Below are 20,795 nucleotides of genomic sequence, written 5' to 3'. Positions count from 1 at the left end.
TAACCCCTGAACTTCATATAAAATTTTAATTATAGATTTTTTTTAAATCTAAAATAGTTTAATGAAAGGGTAAAATTTTATTTTAACCCCTCAACTTCATATGAAATTTTAATTATAGACTTTTTTTTGTAAATCTAAAATAGTTTAAGGATAAATTTGTAATTTAACATTCGTAGAATTTTTATTATTCAATAACAGAAGAATGATATTTTTGAAAAAAAAATTAAGGACATTTTAGTCTAAAACGCCGGTAATTCAACAATACCTAAGGAAAGGGAGGTAATGACATTCTCAGTAATTTCCCAAAAAATCCACTATTGATAATTTTACATTACCGGAAATAAGATTCTCGACTAACCAAACGGGGAATGTGAATTACATTCCCATAGGAATCCCACATTTCCCCATCCAAACGCCCCCTTAATAAAAAGGAGGAGAAAATATTACTAAAAAAAGATAAACTTACAAAATATAAATTATAAAAGAAAATAAGCAATATCATTATTGAATATAAAGATGGCTAAATCATAAAATAAGACCTGATTTTCATACAAATTAAAACTATTAGAATGTCCAAATTGCAAAAATCAAAAGGGGGTATGATGGGAGTGATTTGACTGTGAGCAAACTTTAAAGTAAATCATAATGGGAAAGCCACTAAATTCAAAGGGTAGAGAAGCAATGGGGGGTCTTGATTTATTTCCTTGTTCGTGGTTATAACTTTAACGATAAGATGGGCACTTTGTTGATTTGATGCGACACCATTTCTTCTCAAATTGGAGAAAGTAGGATTTTGATATATTCTTTGGATAAAAGGGAAGGAGCAGCTCCCTGTTGGATTGATTGTGGGATTTGGGTACTCAACATATTCGATCTTCCACTCAAAAGTGAAAATTGCTTTCCCAAATAAAATAAGATAAAAGAAAAGGCATATTACAAAGTGAAATACTGAAATCCTTGTCTACATGGAGCAAACCTTTTTCTTTAAGAAAATTCTCACACACCATAACATGAAAGGCCTTGTGCTTAAAGAAATTTATATTTGAACCACTCATAGTAAATTAGATGTGGTTATGAAGCAAAAGAATGTTATGTGTATTTATTTTTCAAAATCTTTAATGAGATATGGTTGTGTCATTTCTACAGGGAGTCCGATGTTTCCGAAATGGACTCAACTTTTCAGTATAACTTTTGAAGCAATCTCAAGGTTAGCCATTTAATGCTAACCTTTAGCAACAAGATTTCAGAGTTTATAAAAGACCAAGCAACCGACCATTGTTTGTGCCCATTGTTAGGCAGTCGGTGTGTATGAACATTGAAGAGTAATATCGTTGTGTATTATTCATGGCACTTACGCCATTATATACAAGAGATCCATAACTACCTATAACAGACTAACAACTTCAGCAACTAACTACAACTAACCAATTGATTACACCTACCTGCATACTAGCTTATACAATCACACACTAACTACATTCCACATTCTCCCCACTTTTGCCTTCTCCCCCAAGAAATGACTGAACACACACCTTTGCTCGAAACATCTCAAACTGTGCTGCAAAAAAAGGCTTGGTCAGGCCATCTGTAATTTGATGGTTGGCAGGCACATAATTAATCAAAACTTGCCTAGCAGCCACTTTTTCTCTAATAAAATGAACATCAAGTTCGACATGTTTTGTTTTAGCATGGTATACCGGGTTTGCAGTAATGGCTACTGCACTGTTATTATCACACACACTATAGGTATTTTAGATTGTAAAATTCCCATGTCTGACAGTAAAGCACTTATCCACGTTGTCTCGGCAGTAACATCAGCCACGCTCCTATACTCGACCTCCATAGTAGACCTGGAAACAACTTTTGTTTCTTAGAGCTCCACATAACCAGATTATCACCAATAAACACACAGTTGCCTGAGACAGACCTTCGATCATCATCATTTCCACCCCAATTAGCATCCGCAAAGGCCACAACATTCAGTCCTGTAATGGACGGTGTTATAGCCAGGCCATGGTTAAGTGTACATACTAAATACCTCAGGATACGTTTAACTGCCACCAGATGATCACGCCTAGGTGCATGCATGTATTGCGCCACCTTGTTAACACTAAAAGAAATATCAGGACGAGTGTGGCATATATAAATAAGTGCTCCTACAATGCTACGACACTCAAACGCATCAGGCAACAGGTCTCCAGCATCATTTTGCGTAAGCTTCGATGTGACCAGCATAGGCGTAGCCGCAGTACTAGCATTGCTCATCTTAGTCTTCATGAGCAGTTCCATAATAAACTTCCATTGATGAGAATCAAAGTGTCATTAGCTCGATGAATCTCGATACCAAGAAAGAAACTGAGTTCTCCAAGGTCTTTTAACGCAAGCTCAGCCCCCAACAACTTCACAACTTCTTCAATTTAAGCATCTGACTCACCTGTAATTATTATGTCATCGACATATACCAACATGTATACATAGCTCTTATGAACATGCCTAACAAACAAGGAAGTATTTGCTTTTAGACTCTCTGAACCCAATGTGAAGCAAACACTGCTTTAACTTGTTATGCCAACTTCGAGGTGCTTGTCTCAAGCTATATAGGGCTTTTTGAAGTTTACAAACCAACAATTCACCATCAGGTGCCCTCTGCTCAAATCCAAGTGGTTGCTACATGTACACGTCTCCACTCAACTCTCCATGTAAAAAGGCATTGTTTACATCAATCTGTCGTAATTGCCAACTCTTTGTCACAGCTAAGGCTAACACCACATTCAACGTGGTGAACTTAACCACTAGACTGAATGTCTCATGAAAATCGTGGCCTAGAATTTAAGAATACCCCTTGGCTACAAGGCGAGCTTTATACCAATTGATAGACCCATCTGGGTTCTTTTTCAACTTAAATAGCCATTTGCAGCCTACTACTGACCTACCTTCAGACAAAGTCACAAGGGACCAAGTGTCATTCTTCTGAAAGGCTTCAATCTCGGCATACACTGCGTTTTTCCAATGAGAGGACTGAAGGGCTTCATGAACATTGGCAGGTTCCATAGAAGTACAGGAAGCCATATACACCTTGGGCTTGAAATTCCCACACTTGCTCCTGGTACGCATAGGATGACAATTCAAATTGGACTGTACACCACCTTGTTCGCCAGACTCGACATTCTCTTGAGCACTGATTTCTACAACACTTTGCTCATGAGAGCTGCTTGCATCTACTTCTACTTCATAATTCTGGACAACAGTACCACCACTACTTGTAGTATTATGTTCAGCATCAAAAGACACATTCAAGGATTCTCCTGCACTCAGGGGCTCATGTCATGTTGTTTCATCCATTGTCAGGTGTCAATTCTTCACACGACTCAATAGGTGCAACAAGACCATGCACACCATTATTATGTGGAAGTAACTTTCTCACATCAGCAATAATCTCAATATCACTAGATATCGATGCAGTATTGGATGTTGTGCGATTGTCTGCATTACCTGCAAATGGAAAGATTAATTCGTCAAACACAACATGCCAAGAGATGTAAACTCTCCCATTGTTTGTTAAACACATGTAGCCCTTGTGTTGTGGGCTATATCCTAAGAACGTGCAAGGCTGAGATCGAAACTCCATCTTATGCCTTTGAAATACTTGTAAATGTGGAAAACATTTACAACCAAACACCCTTATGAATCCATAATCATGTTTCCTCCCCCATAATTTTTCCAGAGGGGACACCCCACTCAATACCTTAGTTGGCAGTCTGTTGATGATATAAACTGCAGTAACATCATCATAGTACCAGCAATGTAAAGACATTGCAGCCTGAGCCAAAAGTACCAAGGCAAGCTCGATAACATTTCTGTGCTTCCTCTCAACCACTCCATTTTGCTTAAACGTGTGTGGACAAGACACTCGATGGATTATTCCATTCTTAGCTAGAACGGGTGAGAGGCTTCGATACTCACCACCCCAGTCACTTTGCACAGACTTGATTGCCACACCAAACTGAGTCAATACCATTTGCTGAAACAACTTGAAAGCACTCACAGCTTGTGATCGATCTTTTAAAAAATACACCCACGTGTGTCTAGAGTAGGCATTAACAAATGACAAGTAATACCTATATCCGTTAGATACTACATTTGATTGCCCCCAAATGTCAGTAAAAACAAGTTAAAAAGGTGAACTATATACTGTAGAGTAATTAAGAAAGGCAACATATGACTATTGCCAATACAACAAGCTTCACAGACTTTATTCACTGCATTGGAAAGTTTTACATCAATCGTTTTACACACATCTGTTACAGTACTACATGCAATATGACCCAATCTTCGGTGCCAAAGTGTGAAATCATCAATGCCACAACTGAACTAGTTGAAGCATTTTCACAAACTCCTAACAACCATTCTCCTGAAAAAACATACAATCCTCCTTCAACACTCCCATGCATCAACACTTCTTTTATAACAACATCACGAACACATCACCCTTTATCATAAAATTCAAAGTATACGCCATTGTCCCTAGCAAACTTGGACACCGAAAGAAGGTTTTGTGTTATTCTGGGTACGTGTAGTAAGCCATTTAACAGTAAAGATTTAGACGATGTTGCTAAGGTACCATTACCAACCATGTTTACAGGCAAAGACACACCATTACCAACAGTGAGCTTACCTGGACCACCATGTTCTGACTGGTGTGTAATGTTACCAGAATTGGGTGTCACGTGGTGAGTTGCTGCAGAGTCCACCACCCATTGATCTTGAGCAAAACTAGTTGTTAAGTAACCTTGAGAGGAACCTTCTGTGGTTAGCTGACTTCGAGCCCCATTCAAACAGCGGTCACAACCAGTGCACTTAGCTTTTTCATAGGTCACATTATTCGCATTAGCTGTATCTCCTGCATATGAGAACGACCAACATTGGTGGACACAATATGGAAGTCTTCATCAAAACGATGCCATCACCTGTCAATAAGATGACCAGGTTTCCCACACAATTGACATTGTACACGCGATCGGCTACGACTACGGCCACCTCGTCCCCCATTCCTTCCTCCAGAGTACGAGGTCTGATGCAGTCGATGACCATATGAATTAGAATTAGGCTAGACAACATCTGCACGAGCAACATGAGCACTAGTCAGTACTGAATCTTCCTGAGCAGCAAACCCAACTAATTCGGCCTCAGCATCAATTAGAATCGTACTCACCTTTTTTAAGGAGATAGAGTCACCACTGGTGGTTATAACTGCCATGAATGACTGGTACTCCCGGGGTAATCCTTTTAGTATACTTGCAATATGCCCCACTGTGGGAACCGCACTGCCACAGGATGCTAAAGCATCACACGTTTCTTTAACCCGAGACAAATAGACACGCATGCTTTCTTCACCTTTCTTGAGAGACTGTAGTTTACAGTGAAGGTTCATCACAACTGTTGACGATCTCGTGGCAAAGATCTGTAACACTGTGTTCCAAACTGCAGATGCAGTTTCTGCTCCAACGAACTGAGAGAGTAAATGCGTACTAATAATCGATAGAACCACGATGCTAACGGACTATCTTGAGCTATAAAGTCTTTATAGTCTTCATTTGGAACCATCATCCCATCGTCAATAGTCATGCATTCTGGTGGAGGTTTCAACGCACCAGTGAGCAATCGTAGTTCAAGCCGATGACTTCTTACTGTGAGAAGCACTTGTTGCTTCCAAAGCAAGAAATTCGTTTCATCAAGTACACCATTAATCTTTTTGTTGGTGAACATCTTAATTCTGCTCGAAAGCGACTGTGAATCAGCAGCAGCAATGAACACCGAAACTTGCAGCAGAAACGAATTCTCCAGGACTTATGGCGATTGATACCATGTTAGGCAGTCAGTGTGTATGAACATTGAAGAGTAGTATTGTTGTGTATTATTCATGGCACTTACGCCATTATATACAAGAGATCCATAACTACCTATAACAAACTAAAAACTTCAGCAACTAACCAACTGATTACACCTACCTGCATACCAGCTTATACACTCACACACTAACTACATTCCACACCCATTACAAACATCAAGCAAATCTGTCGGTAATTAGAGATGGTAAGGGCGTTCAAAATCCTCTTACATGTTTGTATTTATTTCCCTTCTTGTCAAAAAATGCTGGGCCTCCCAAACCAGGACTTTAATCCGAAGCACAGCTCATTCATCTTCCATCGTTGCTGTTTGCATTACCTGCAATTCCAGCCTGCAAATACATAAATTTAGTCACCAAAAACTGCATTGTCAGTATGGTTTTATTTGTCTCACTCTAATATAGAACTCTGGCGGGGAATAGCGATCGAATGCAGTGTCTGTTTGGTAGAAATCTTGATGCCAACCTTCCCCCAAGATAACTTTTACCTGTATAGGAAAACGCCAGAGATTTCAGCTATTGATCAACCCTCACAACGGTCGCATTAGGATAAAAAACCTCATCATTTGGACCCCTCTGCGACAAAAAGTCTTTTCACTTAGCCGCATCCACCATTGGCTTTAAACATTCCTTGCATTATCCATAGGTGCTTTCCACGTCCCTGTCAGAAGAGAAACCAGTTATTCCAACTAGCTCCTCCATACAAGAGGCTAATGAATCAAACCATTAATAGCTATCGAGTAATACTAATGAAGCCAACATATTCCCCTGAAAAGGTGTTTACCTCACGTTAAATGCTACAATTTGAGCTCCATGCATCCACCCGATGAAATGATTGTAATCCTAAGAGTCGACCCGAAAACACTCAGCAAATTTCGTTAGGTAAACCTAGAGAAAGTTAGCAATGCACTTGATAACTAAAATATAAACGTTTACCATAGTGTTTAAGTGCACTCTATCAGTTAACTGATTTGAGGTTTCCATCATGTTAATACTGTTACCCAATCACTTGACAGACTACATTTGATTTAGTGGAGCACCAACATGCAAAAGGTTACCAATACCTTTTTACAACTAGTTTATTTATGAACCATATAATAACTGTTGTACCTGACTATCTTTGTTCCATGAATTTTAGTGGCATTTTAGAGCTCTTGCTCACTCAAGCTAAGCCTTCCTGCATCACTCAGCCAGTTATCTAATCCACCTTTGAGCTTCCCTGCATGGCAGCATGGATGGTAATTAGTTGCCTGTATTGAGGCACAACCTTCTCTTAGTCTTTATCCAGAACATGCTCTAAATCTGATGGACGCTTCCGAATCATAGGCGACAACGAGGCAATTAACATTTTTTCATTGAAACATAATCTATAGCTACTAGTTTGACATTCATTTCTTACTCTTCCCATCTCATTCTCTGAAACTTCTCCAGCGTTTTCTTCTAGGTACTCTTTAGGGGGTTTGGTGGAAATCAGAACCTTCTTCTTCAATGAATCCGGTGAAGGAAATTGCTCGACATTTTCTACTTTGCTCTCATAGAGCATATCTCCGATAATGTCTACGACCATCTAAAGAAAATCATGTTTATCAGGAAAAAACAACAAAAAGAAGAACGTTTCAAGCTTAGAATCGGTGAAATTGCATATTAATACCATCAGTATAGGCTCACCTAAGCCACCATTTTCTGAAGATTTGCATTTCAAAATTGATCACAACAGGATATTCTGAAGCATGAGATGCATTCTCCTTGATTGTTTGCAGATATTTTTGGAGATCAACAGGGGAACTGGAGACGTAAGAGTTGTACAAGTTTTTGTGAATTCAACACTCTAAAGTTTGGACGGCCCAATTCTTGAATTTACTTATAAAAAAAATGTAGTTTCATTTACCAGGGAAAAAAGGAAAGAAAGAAGGCATAATAGATTCATACCCGCCGTGGCGAACTTGGACATTGTTTTCCTTTGAATTCGGCCATAGATCCCAATTCAATCACCCTTATCCCTCTAAGCGGAGAACCTTTAATCGGTTTGTCGCTGTTGGCACTGCTTGCTTGCTTCCCAGTAAAGTATGAATTATGGCCCGTGAATAAGAAATAGTGCACCTAAATCAAAACCATGGTGATCATCCACTCGTTAATATATTATGAACAAATGCATGAATGTTAGTTCAATTATATCTGCTGCAAATGTTCAAAATGGAGGCCACTGCTCATAATAAAAAAAGAAAAGAAACCCAGAATTACCTGTGAAAATGGGGGTGAGCAGGGTTATGGTCACCAAGGAGATATCTAAAGAAGGCTTCTAAATGGAGGCCCCTCCTATGGAAGATATTGAGATGCTTGAGACTATCGAAAATGGCCTGAGCGTCCTCTTTGGTACCGTTCTTTTCACCTTGATGTTGGATCAGAAACTCGAGAAGGCCATGGATCGTCATCGTTCCGTTTGGTGCAAAAAGATGGAAGGCATTCGCAACATCTCTAGGTGGCTCAACTACAGTTGTCTTGAATATTCTTCCTCCAACATCAACACACCTTGAAATTCTGCTTCGGCATCCACCTTTTCACACAGATGGCATTCTCAGCTTGATGAGTTTCTTCCTCTTTCACACTACCGTACTTTTCTCTGCATCTATTAAATATACATATTATATGTATGGATATGGAAAGACAGGAGTGCCGTTGCAATAGAGTGAGAATATGTGCTAAAACAATGTCTGTAAGGAAGCTGAAACAGTTCATGTTCCATGCAGCTTCTTTTACTCAGCAAAAGCAAAAATTGCTTGAAACCCAGTTTTTTATTTTCTCTAAGCAGGCAAAGCATTTCCCATGTTTATTTTATTTGGAGAATCCATGATTTGTGGATTATTGAGTTGGAAAATTTTGATTTAAGTGTACTCATAGCCAGGGTTTAAAATAGCGGTATCCCGACTGTTATATCGCGGTCGCGACGGTTTCTGAAACCACAATCGCGGAAAATAACGGTGTGAAGTGTGATCACAACAATAACGACGGATCACGGCCGCAATTTAACAGATCGTGGCCAATCGCGGACTGCTATTCCGCTATTATTCCGTTATTTAATTTTTTTAAAAAATATTTTTTTTTATTTTAAAAAAATTAACTCATTCGAAAAAAATTCACGATCGCAATATCTGCAATGACCACAAAAACATATGTTATATCTGTAACTGTGATAAATGTGACGCGATCGAAAACGTGATCGCGAACGCTATTTAAAACCTTGTTCATAGGTATCCGTTATGTCAATACAATATAATTCTTACTGTACTACCAAAAGCATTAACATGTGCTTTGCCCTAAGGGGCAGGATTTAGTTTTATGTATTTGGCATAATTTTGTGAGATATTTTGCATTAGTTTTATGTTCTTTAGATAACTCCAAATATCAAAACAATATGATTGTTGTCAACATTTGTATGAGTAAAGGAAATGAAAACAAGCTGTATGAATTAATGCTTTACTCATTATATCAGACTTATGTACAGTTAACCAGTGTATTTATACACATTTAATTAACAACTAAACTGCCACTAACAACCTAGCTAACTTCTTAACTAACTTGCTAACTAGCTTCTTAACACTCCCCCTCAAGTTGGAGAATGATTCTTTCATTCCTAACTTGACCTTCAAATGTTCATGTTGATTTGTCCCAAAGCTCTTTGTGAAAATATCAGCCTGTTGTTCCTTGGTCGAAACATGCTTGGTATAAACAACTCCCTTTTGTATTTTCTCACGAACAAAATGACAGTCAATCTCTATATGCTTCGACCTTTCATGATACACTGGATTTACCGCAATGTGAAGTGCAACCTGGTTATCACAATACAAAGTTGTTGGCTCATGGTGCTCAATTCCAGTTCCTTAGTCAATCCTCTCAACCAAACCAATTCTGCCACTGTAGATCATGCACCTGTATTCAACCTCAACTGATGATTGTGAAATTATGCTTTGCTTCTTAGATTTCCAGCAGATGAGAGAATCTCCCAGCTTAACACAATAGCCTGAAACAGAACGCCTTGACATACGACAAGCAGCCTAATCAAAATCACAGAATGCAACTAAGTTGGGCTTACTCTTAACTGAAAACAAAATGCCTTCTCCTGGATTTTTTCGAATATATCTCACAATACGCATAGCTGCTTCATAATGAACTTTTTTTTGAGCTTGCATGAACTGGCTTAACAGCTGAACAACATACATTATATCTGGACGAGTATATGTCAGATATAGAAGCCTTCCAATCAATCTCTGATACATTCCAGTGTCTTCTAAAAGTTCATCAGAACGGTGTTCAACATGCTTATCATACTCAGATCATTTGAGGAAAATGAAACGTAGGAGAGTAAAACAGGTAGTTTGTCGCCAACGAGCTTGGCACAAGTGGTTGAGATTCAGGAATTTGAACTTGTCAGGCCAAGTTTGAATCTCACCACCATAACTCTTGGTGGACAATCTGTAAAGCCTTATGTAAATCTCAAGTTGATCTTATGTATGCCCTGACCTGGATTGGGGAGCCACCATAAACTAAACTTTTATGTAAAAAAAATAGTCCGTACACCAAACTAAATACATAATAAATTAACATCTCTCTTTATAGTCTCGGATAAAATCAAATCGCATTAGAAGTCTTGAAGAGTTTAATTTCTCTCATTTCCTATCAAAGAGGGAGACTGTTCGAATCCCCTGCTTCAGTTTAGACACCGGTAAACATGTTTGACAGGCGAAATTATCCTTCTCGAACATGTCGTATTTGTGGACCTCAACTCAGAGGAAAACCAATTCAGGAACAGTCATTGGAAATATAAATTCTTCATCCCAAACGGGTTTCCAGTTGTCTTCTCGTGTCTTTGTTTTCTTCAACGTTCTATTAGCTGTCACTCCTGCTATGCCAACCTGCATTAAAAGTTCAGCATTAAATTTATGAAGCAGAGTGTCGGTGCAAATATATAAACCATTAGCATCTCCGGCTACCAGTGCAAATCGCTCTTACCTTTGTATAGAAATCAGGTGGCGAATAGGTGTTGAAGTGTGTTTTCTTAAAATCCAAGTTACATCCATCTCCCATGTAAACTCTCACCTGTCAAGTAGACGATAGAGGATTCAATAAGAGGAGGATGAGAAGCAGGGGAACCTGTTAAACATTGAATCATGTCTACCCTTAATCTTTTCTTGATAGGTAGCTTCGCTCACGGATAAAAAACCTGGCCGTTTGTGTCGACATTCATCAGAAAATCGTGGTTTTTTTACATGACCACAACCTCCATTAGCTCTAAATATCCCATGCATCTGCCAAAGAGATTTACCATATCCCTGCAATTAGCCCACAACTTTTTCTGTTAGATTTATAAAAATTTGGTTCATAACAAACTTTGAATTCCAATCAAGAAGGATAAACAACATTGAAGAAAGGCTCTTACTATTATGACCTGCATGTTAAAGGAAACCATTTGAGCTTCATGCATCCAACCAATCTGTGGCTTGTAGTTTGAGGAGTTAAACCGATTACCCTTGGGATATATTCTAAGGAAATTCCTCAGGGAGAATTTAAATCCATTGATATTGATGAATTAGGAAAAAAGTTAATAATAAAGTAGAAAAATAATTTACATTTTTACATATTCAATATATCAAACAAGGAATGTCTCTGGTTTGAAACTATGTAAATAATTAACTCACAATATCTGTCCCATAGGACATTGTAGCTTTTTCAAGTGCTGTTCACTCAGACTAAGGCGCCTGACTTTATCAGGGTCAACTTTGAGTGCATTCTTCATCCCATCTTTGGGTTTCCCAGCATGAATGGCAATAAGACTCTTGTAACCAGGGGCTCTTGAAGAGTGTTGAAGTATGATTAAGGAGCACGTTGCATGTTGAGGAAGCATGCTGTTGTGTTCGTACGTGATTGATCAATGGCTAGCATACACGAGCTGTTAGAGCCACGAGTGCAACAGGCTACAGCCTCTGAAGATGCAACAGTTAATGATGTTAATCAATTTTGAGTCTTGTTAGAGTAGTTACAATTAGTTGAGTTCTTGTAATCTTGATAAGATCTTGTAATCTTGATTGCTATATAAGGAGTGTATGTGATTAATGAAAGCATTGAAAAAGTATTATCATTTTCTAAAACTGTTATTGTCAAATACGAGAGTATTGAGCTCTCTCAACATGGTATCATTCGCTACTACGTCCTAGGGTATGATTTCGCTGTTCATATTGCTATGGATCACAACATCTCATTGACAACCACATCAATGGAGTTCTCGTCAAGAAACACTAAAGTGTTCACCAACAAAAGGGTGAACATTGTCCTGGATGAAACCAACTTCCTGCCGTGAAAGCAACAAGTCCTACTCACAGTAAGGAGCCATCACCTTGAAAGAATGCTTAATGGTACAGAAACAGTGGTTGGTGAAGATGGAGTTGCAGCTTTCAATGAAGAACATGAAGAGTTATTGGCTCAAGACAGTGCGTTGGCATCTTGGTTGCTCTCACGATTAGCCCTCATTTACTTCCACAATTTGTTGGTGCTGAGACGTCTACCCAGGTGTGGAACAAAATCATACAGTTCTTTGCAAATCGCTCTGCCACTGCCATCATGAGCTTGCATTAGAAGCTCCAATCCCTCAAGAAAGGAACAGACAACATGAGAACTTATCTCACAAGGGTGAAAGAGATTAATGATGCCTTGAGCTCATGTAAAAGTCATGTATCCATATCTGAGCATGTTGCAAGTATTCTCAAATGCCTCACAAGGGAATATCAACCCTTCATTGCAGTTATAGTGCCATGTGTGACACGTTGTCTCTTGATAACATATGCACGATGCTTGTTGATGCTGAAACTCAGCTTGAAGGGTTCGACTACCAACCCAATTCTCTACCTGTCAGTGTTAATCTTGCACAAGGCAAGGGCGAGGTTGACTCTTATAAGAACCGAAAAAGCAATAGTCTCTCTCTAATCACTCATCTTATACGCGTGGGAGATCTCGTGGCAGAGGCAGAACACAGCCTAGCGTTCAGTGCTAGCTATGCAACAAGATTGGTTATCTTGTCAGCCAATGTTGGCATAGATTTGATGAGGATTTTTATGGCATATTAATTGATGATCATGTATCTGGCCTTAAATCCTCAAAAACGTACTATACTGTAAATGGAAATAATGAAAGTGCTTGTGCTTGTTGTAACCATAGCAACACGCATCATGATGATAACAGGAGTGTTGTGAAAGGCCAAGCACATGCGACGTCTGCTGGCCAAGACCAGTGGGTAATTGACTCCGGTGCAACACACCGTGTCTGTAACACCCCCAAGCCATATCCGACCCGGATCCGAGTCCGAAGTGTCACATTGACTTTTCAAAAACCTTTACTTGTATAAAATAGTGAGTAATTTAAAATTTATTATTACATATAACTTATTCAAAACCTTTATCGAACTATTCAGAGCTTATACAATATATTATTTTGAATACATGCCAACTAGAACTTTATGTATTAAAATACATATTATTCACCTTTTTCTGATCTGACCTTTGGTAAGGAGAACTGACTGTCTTGCTCCACAATTCTCTTTACTCTTCTCACTTCGGTAACCTACGTGTGAAACAATCACACGCTAAGTCGATGACTTAGTGAGGCAATAACCATAAAATATAACTATAGCTTGTAATCATGCATGAACAATTACTACTATCACTCATACCCTTATTCATGTAACAAATCCCTATAACACATATGCAATATATATATCATTACATATAAAAACATATACACACATATATTCATCACTCATCATTTCCATCATTAGCCTTATTTCATTATCAATATTATTATCGTTTATATCACTTAATACATATCCTCTTATACCTAGCATTTTCACCAACATTTGCCTCATTTAATCATACAATCCACATATCATCATATAAATCATATAATACCATTAATAGCACAAAAGCATACAAATCACATGTAATATATTTGTTGTTTTTTTCTTATTAGCCCATGTACACATGTGAGAACTATAGATACGTGAGTCTATAGAGGTTGTGCACTAATGATGTCACCACAGCTCGTATAAATGCACCGAAGTTCCACGTAGAATTACACCGTAGTGCCACGTAGAAATGCACCGAAGTGCCATATAAGGTTGTCCTTAAGGACTACGTCGAAAATTCCTTAAGAATCATACACATATGCCAAGGATCAAGTATGTGTCTCAAAAGACCTCACACATGTTCCAAAGAATACATATATATCCCGAAGGACCGCGTAGACCCTCGACTATTGTCATGCCAACTATACCCTAGCTCTCATGACACATAACATGGGTATCATCATTTATGTCATTTCACATTTTCACATAAACACGTAGTTCACTTTCACATAGCACGTAGATTATGTCACATAATTTGAATCACATATACTTTTAAACCCGTAAATCACTTTCACATATCACGTAGCTCATATCCACTTTTCATATTATTTCACATTTCTTGTCACATTGCTTATATCTTATTTTTATGTCTTATCCTATATATATAGATATTCACATGTTCATATAATCCATCATTTCATCATCTAAATGTGTATTCATATAATTCATCTTCCTATATATATATATATATATATATATATATATATATATATATATATCATTTTTCTTATACTTGTATTCACATCATTATATTCTCTTCTCATAATCTCATATGTCCTAACTAATAGCTTATATCATATATGTATAAAATAACTTATCTCATATCATATAGCTTATACCTCATTCTATGATATTCACCTAGATCATATCACATCTGTCATACTCATAAACATATGTCATTTCTATTATTTCATTTATATACTAATCTAATCTATTTACCTAATTCAATTCATATAGTAACTATAACTTTCTAATATGACTACGTAGATTTCCATCATACAACCCATATATCATAATTTTATTTAAGCATATGTATCTTTCCCATCTAACTCATTTTATATGTTCCTATTATCACTTATGTTCCAGTCTCATATCATCATATAGGTCAATATTATCTATCTTGTTTCAATTCTCATTCAATGATATAATTCTATTTTACTATTTCACATAAATGTTCATACCACTATTCACTTACCCAATTCACATTCTTATTATTTATATAACCTTTACACTTGAGTACTTCTTTCCCATCATTTCTTCTAAACTCATTTTTTACCATATTCCCATATTATTACCTAATTTATCTCATATCATGTATTCGCGTAATCTTATATTTCATTTCTATATATCTCAAAGATCTTATCACATAACTTTATATCCATATAATTTCTTATCATATCATCATAACATAGCATATATTCACATCAAACATGAAATATATATAAAATAACATGTCAACACATACCATAACATATAACTCAGACACTCATAACAAACACATCTTCATGTTCATGCTTCATGCACAATACTATAGAAATTAGACTTGTCGCAAGTCTTATTTCCCATTAAACATCATATATAAAATAATACGCACTCACCTTGGCCTCACTAAGTTCCAATCCATTTTTATAATTTTCTCTCTTGAGATTGAATCATAACTTGATAATCGCTCCGGGAATTGTTCGTGCTTGATATCTATATAATCATACATTGATACATATTAGTATCCAATGGATATACATTAATCTATCATTTCTTAGACCAAAAGAAAGGTATAATTCTATTTCCCTTGAAGTGCATCGATGCAGTCTACAGTGTATCGATGCGTCCCTTAACATGTGCATCGATGCACTCCTTATGCATCGATACATTAATTGTATTCAATGTTTCCATTTTTAATGGGTGCATCGATGCACTTCCTGTGCATCGATACACTCTGAACAATTTCTGAAAAATTTACCCTTGATGAATCGGTGCACCTTGAATGTGCATCGATGCACATAGCCCATAATTCATTTTTAAGCCAGAAAATCTACTCAAATAAACTCAAATGCTTCATCTTTCAACCCCTTTCATGTTCTCAACTCATATACACATGCTTAAACCAATTTATATCTATATAAACCATCTTTAGCTTCAAAATTCTTTTCCTCATATATAACTCAAGAATTAAACCAATTTTGCAATATGTTTTAATTCTAATTCTATGGCTTCTAACTTCTTAATTAGACCATTGACAAGTCAAATTTAACTTCCAACTCTAGTTATGAACTCTATTTCAAGATTTTACCCAAGAACCTCAAATCTTTAATCCCTCATAACTCCATCATACTTTGATTTTAAGATAACTTAAGCTTTCCTTAAGCTTAGTTATCATCTAATAATCATAAACCAACTTTTATTTTAACAAATAATCAACTAACCATAAAACTCACCTTTGCCATGGTGACTCACGGCTGAAGAAGAAGAAGAGAACTCTGGAAGTTTATTTTGCCTTATTTTCTCTTCCACGTGGCTTCCTTATCTAATAAAGGAAAATAAAAATCTTCCATGTCAAATGATTATTTTACACTTTACTTCATTCAATAATTACTAAATAACCTTCATAACATTTCCAATAAATCATTGAACTATTCAATTATCCCACTTTCATCACCAATTCTTGAAATTTTACAATTTGGTCACTAACCCGGTATTGAGGATATTACAATGTCACCTCCAATACAGTCTCAATCACTCCTCACTCAGCTTTTAACAACCCTGGTAAGCTGATGGTAGGAAGTGGTGACTATCTACCAGTCTATTTAGTTGGTAAAGTTGAACTACATGCTTCTTCTAGAACCTTGACCTTAAGTAATATTATGTATGTTCCTTCAATAACAAAGAACTTGCTTTCTATTTCAAAGCTTGCTAGGGATAACAGTGTATTCCTAGAATTTCATGCCAAAACTTGTTATGTTCGAGATGAAGCCTCTAAGATAATTTTGCTGCAAGGAGAAGAGTGCAATAGACTGTACACCTTCAAAGCAAGTGGAACTCAATGCAAAGATGGTTTGGTTGAAGCACAAACTGCTATAGCTTCCCCCACTGCCTCAGAAATTTGGTACAGAAGACTGGGAGATCCAACCTTTGATACATTTGCTAAAATTTGTAAACAAATCAATGTAAAAACACTTGATGATATTAATAAGAATTGTATTGCTTGTCATCATGGTAAAAGCCACAAGTTAGCATTCCCTCGCTCGGACAGTGTTTACAATAAACTATTCGATCTTGTGTATTCTGATCCTTGGGGACATCCACATGTATTATGTAATGGCTTCAGGTTTTATGTCTCATTTGTTGATGATGCCACATGTTTCACGTGGTTGTATCTGCTAAGAACAAAAGTTGAAGCCTTAACTGCTTTTCGCCTATTTCAGAAGCTGGTTGCTTTGTAATTCGGTGGAACAATCAAAGCTCTCCAAACTGATTGGGGAGGTGAGTTTCGTCCTCTGACCGATGAGTTAAGCAAAGTTGGAGTCATTCATCGTCTCATTTGTCCCCATACGTCCGAGCATAATGGAGTAGTGAAACGAAAGCATAGATACCTAGTTGAGATGTCTTTAGTATTGCTTGCACAAACCTCCATGCCTATTAAATTCTGGTCTTATGCTATTCAAACCACAGTGCACCTTGTTAACATATTGCCATCAAAGGTGCTTCTAGATAAATCTCTATTTGAGATGCTTCATGGGAAAACACTAGACTACAACAGACTGCTGGTGTTTGGATGTAGGTGTTTTCCGCATCTAAGGTCGTTTCTTCAGCACAAGCTCGAGTTTAGATCCCGGCTGTGTACATTCTTAGGATACAGCTTGCATCACAAAGGATTTCAGTGCTTAGCAAGCAATGGGTGTGTTTATACTTCCAGACATGTGATATTTAATGAAAACATATTTCCTTTTGCAGGAAACTCTGCCGAAACTCCTGTAGTAGCTTCAATTGGACAGACATCTCAATCACTTAAACTGGTCATTGATGTTGCCAACTTGAAACCTTCACGACATGATAGCAACAAGCTGTTACCAAGTGCTAGCAATAACATACCGACGAGCAACCTATAAGGTACAACTACCAGTCATGATGTGGTGCGAACTGAGTTTGCTCCTGAAGTTCCTACTGTTGATACTCTTAAAGATCATCATCATGAAGTACACTCAGAACAAAATGCCCATAGCTCATCCATAAATGGTGGCACTGACATTGAGTAACAAGATGTACATAGCTCGCCCATTAATAATGGAATTGACATTAAGGAACAAGATATGCATAGTCCGTCCATAAATGAAGATGCTGAAAATAAGGTCGTTCGGGTCAATAATCATCCGATAGTGACTAGGAGCAAGCGTGGGATATTTAAACCCAAAACATACCTAGGAGCAGCAGATGATGATGTTCCATGTAGTGTACACGAAGCACTTCAGTCGCCAGATTGGAAGGCAATAGTTTTTTAAGAGTATAATGGTTTATAACGCAATGACACTTGGGAGTTAACGAAACTGCCAGAAGTAGGAAGGTGATCGGCTGCAAATGTCTATTCAAGGTCAATAGGAACCATGATGGCACCGTTCACCATTACAAAGCACGGTTGGTAGCTAAAGGTTTCTCCCAGATTCCAGGCCATGATTTCAGGGATACTTTTAGCCCCGTAGTCAGGTTCAACATGCTAAATCATATTGTCATTGGCTGTAATGAACAACTGGACCTTAAGGCAGGTTGATGTGAACAATGCCTTCCTGAATGGTGACTTTCAAGAGGTGGTCTTCATGAAGCAACCACCAGGCTTCGAACAAAATTCCCCTGATGGAAGTAAACAGGTGTGCTGTCTGAAAAATACGCTGTATGGTTTGAGACAAGCACCGAGGAATTGGCATACCAAGCTACGAGATAGCTTGTTGAGCATAGGGTTCAGAGAATCAAGAGCTGATGTATCTCTATTCATTAAGAAGGAGGGCATGTACTATGTGTACATACTAGTTTATATTGATGATATCATCATCGCTGGTCACTCGAGTACTAGAGTCGATGAAGTGGTTCAACTACTGAGTGATAAGTTCTCACTAAAGGATTTGGGGCAGCTATCGTACTTTTTGGGAATTGAGGTTAAAAGAACCAATGACTACCTAGCACTGTCACAAAAGAAGTTCATCATGGAACTCCTTGAGAAAACTAATATGTTGAAAGACTCTGCAACACCAACACCAATGGTAGTAACTACCAAGCTACGTTGTGATGATGGGGACCTTATCACCGATGCACATTTCTATCGTAGCATTGTTGGAGGACTGCTCTACGTGTGCCATACAAGGCCTGACATTGCCTTATGTGTGAATAAAGTCGCTCAGTTCATGTATGCCCCACGACAATCGCATATGGCTGTAGTTAAACGAATCATGCGATACTTGGTTGGCACGGTGAATTTTGGATTGGTGTTCACTGTTGTAGGATCGGGTATGAAAGTGGTTGCCTTTGCATATACAGATTGGGGTGGCAACCTCGATGATAGGAGGTTTGTTTCTGGACATAGCGTATTTGTTGGCAATAACCTGGTAGCCTGGAGTTCGAAAAAAACAAAAATATGTGTCGTGATCAACTATGGAGGTCGAGTACAAGAGCGTAGCAGATACCGCTGTAGACGTGGTGTGGATTGGAGCCTTGCTGACTGAGCTTGATGTCTGTCAGAAAGAGGAACTCGTCATATAGTGCGACAATACCAATGATGTACTCTTAGCGCAAATCATGTGTATCATGTGCATACCAAACAGGTTGACCTTGACATACATTTTGTCACGAGAAGGTTGCAGCCAAGCTGATGAGAGTCAATTATTTTCCTGCTGTTCATCAGATAGCTGATGGGTTAACTAAGCCTTTAGCTCGAAATACTTTTGAAGAGTTTCATGCCAAGCTGTGTGTGAAACTGTGCTGAGAAGAAGGAGGAGAGAAAAGGAGAATGTTAAAGTATGATGAAGGAGCACGTTGCATGTTGAGGAAGCATGTTGGTGTGTTCGTACGTGATTGATCAATGGCTAGCATACACGAGCTGGTAGAGCCACGAGTGCAACAGGCTGCAGCCTCTGTAGACGCAACAGTTAATGCTGTTAATCAGTTTTGAGCCTTGTTAGAGCAGTTATAATTAGTTGAGTTCTTGTAATCTTGATAAGATTTTGTAATCTTGATTGCTATATAAGGAGTGTATGATTAATGAAAGCAATGAAAAAGTATTATCATTTTCTAAAAATGTTCTTGTCAAATACGAGAGTGTTGAGCTCTCTCAACAAAGAGTTTAACTCAGGTTCAGATGCATTTGTCTCTTCATCATCCTGAGTGTTCTCACTTGCATCACTATCAGTCTACCACCATACAATAAAATGCATTGTGAGAACCATAAAAAGTTACGCAAGTATTTAGAGATGATAGCTATCTAGGGGAATCTGTAGAAGATTCCTTGTAATTTGTAATCAAAGATAAGTACTAGGTATAAATGAAAATAATGTATAATTCAATTCATTTCGAAGCATACCTTGTCATCCTCTTTGTTAGTCTGAGCTTCAAAGTACTCTTTGGGAGGTTTGGTTGAAATAATGATTTGATACTTAAGATCCTCTGGTGAAAGGAATTCTTTATAACACTCAGTTGGAGGGGAAAAAAACATCTTCCCAAACACCCAACACTGTTGATCCACTTAGTTGACTTTTATTGTTTAATGTTAATAATTTTCTCACATCTTCAAGCCATTCAAAATCCACACCACCTTTAAACCATCTATCATCGTTTATGTCCATTATTGCTACAATTTACATTCGTTCCATCGTCTTCAACTTCTCGTCTAATCTTTAATCTTTATATTCACCTTAAATAAATCTCTAAACTTAACTTATCGTCATCATTTTCCCGACAACC

At 37.7% G+C, this 20,795-nt stretch overlaps 2 pseudogenes; both read right to left on the bottom strand.

Annotated features, from left to right (window-relative positions):
- Positions 1-965: 965 nt before the first annotated feature.
- On the bottom strand, positions 966-20,677 carry LOC120148361 (annotated as a pseudogene).
- Positions 7,146-8,598, bottom strand: LOC120148275 (annotated as a pseudogene).
- Positions 20,678-20,795: the final 118 nt, after the last annotated feature.

The sequence above is a fragment of the Hibiscus syriacus genome, unplaced genomic scaffold (assembly GCF_006381635.1).
Source record: "Hibiscus syriacus cultivar Baekdansim isolate YM2019G1 unplaced genomic scaffold, ASM638163v2 tig00110956_pilon, whole genome shotgun sequence".
Taxonomy (NCBI): Eukaryota; Viridiplantae; Streptophyta; class Magnoliopsida; order Malvales; family Malvaceae; genus Hibiscus; species Hibiscus syriacus.
Note: the sequence above shows the minus strand (reverse complement) of the source record. Positions and strands in the feature narration are given on the sequence as shown.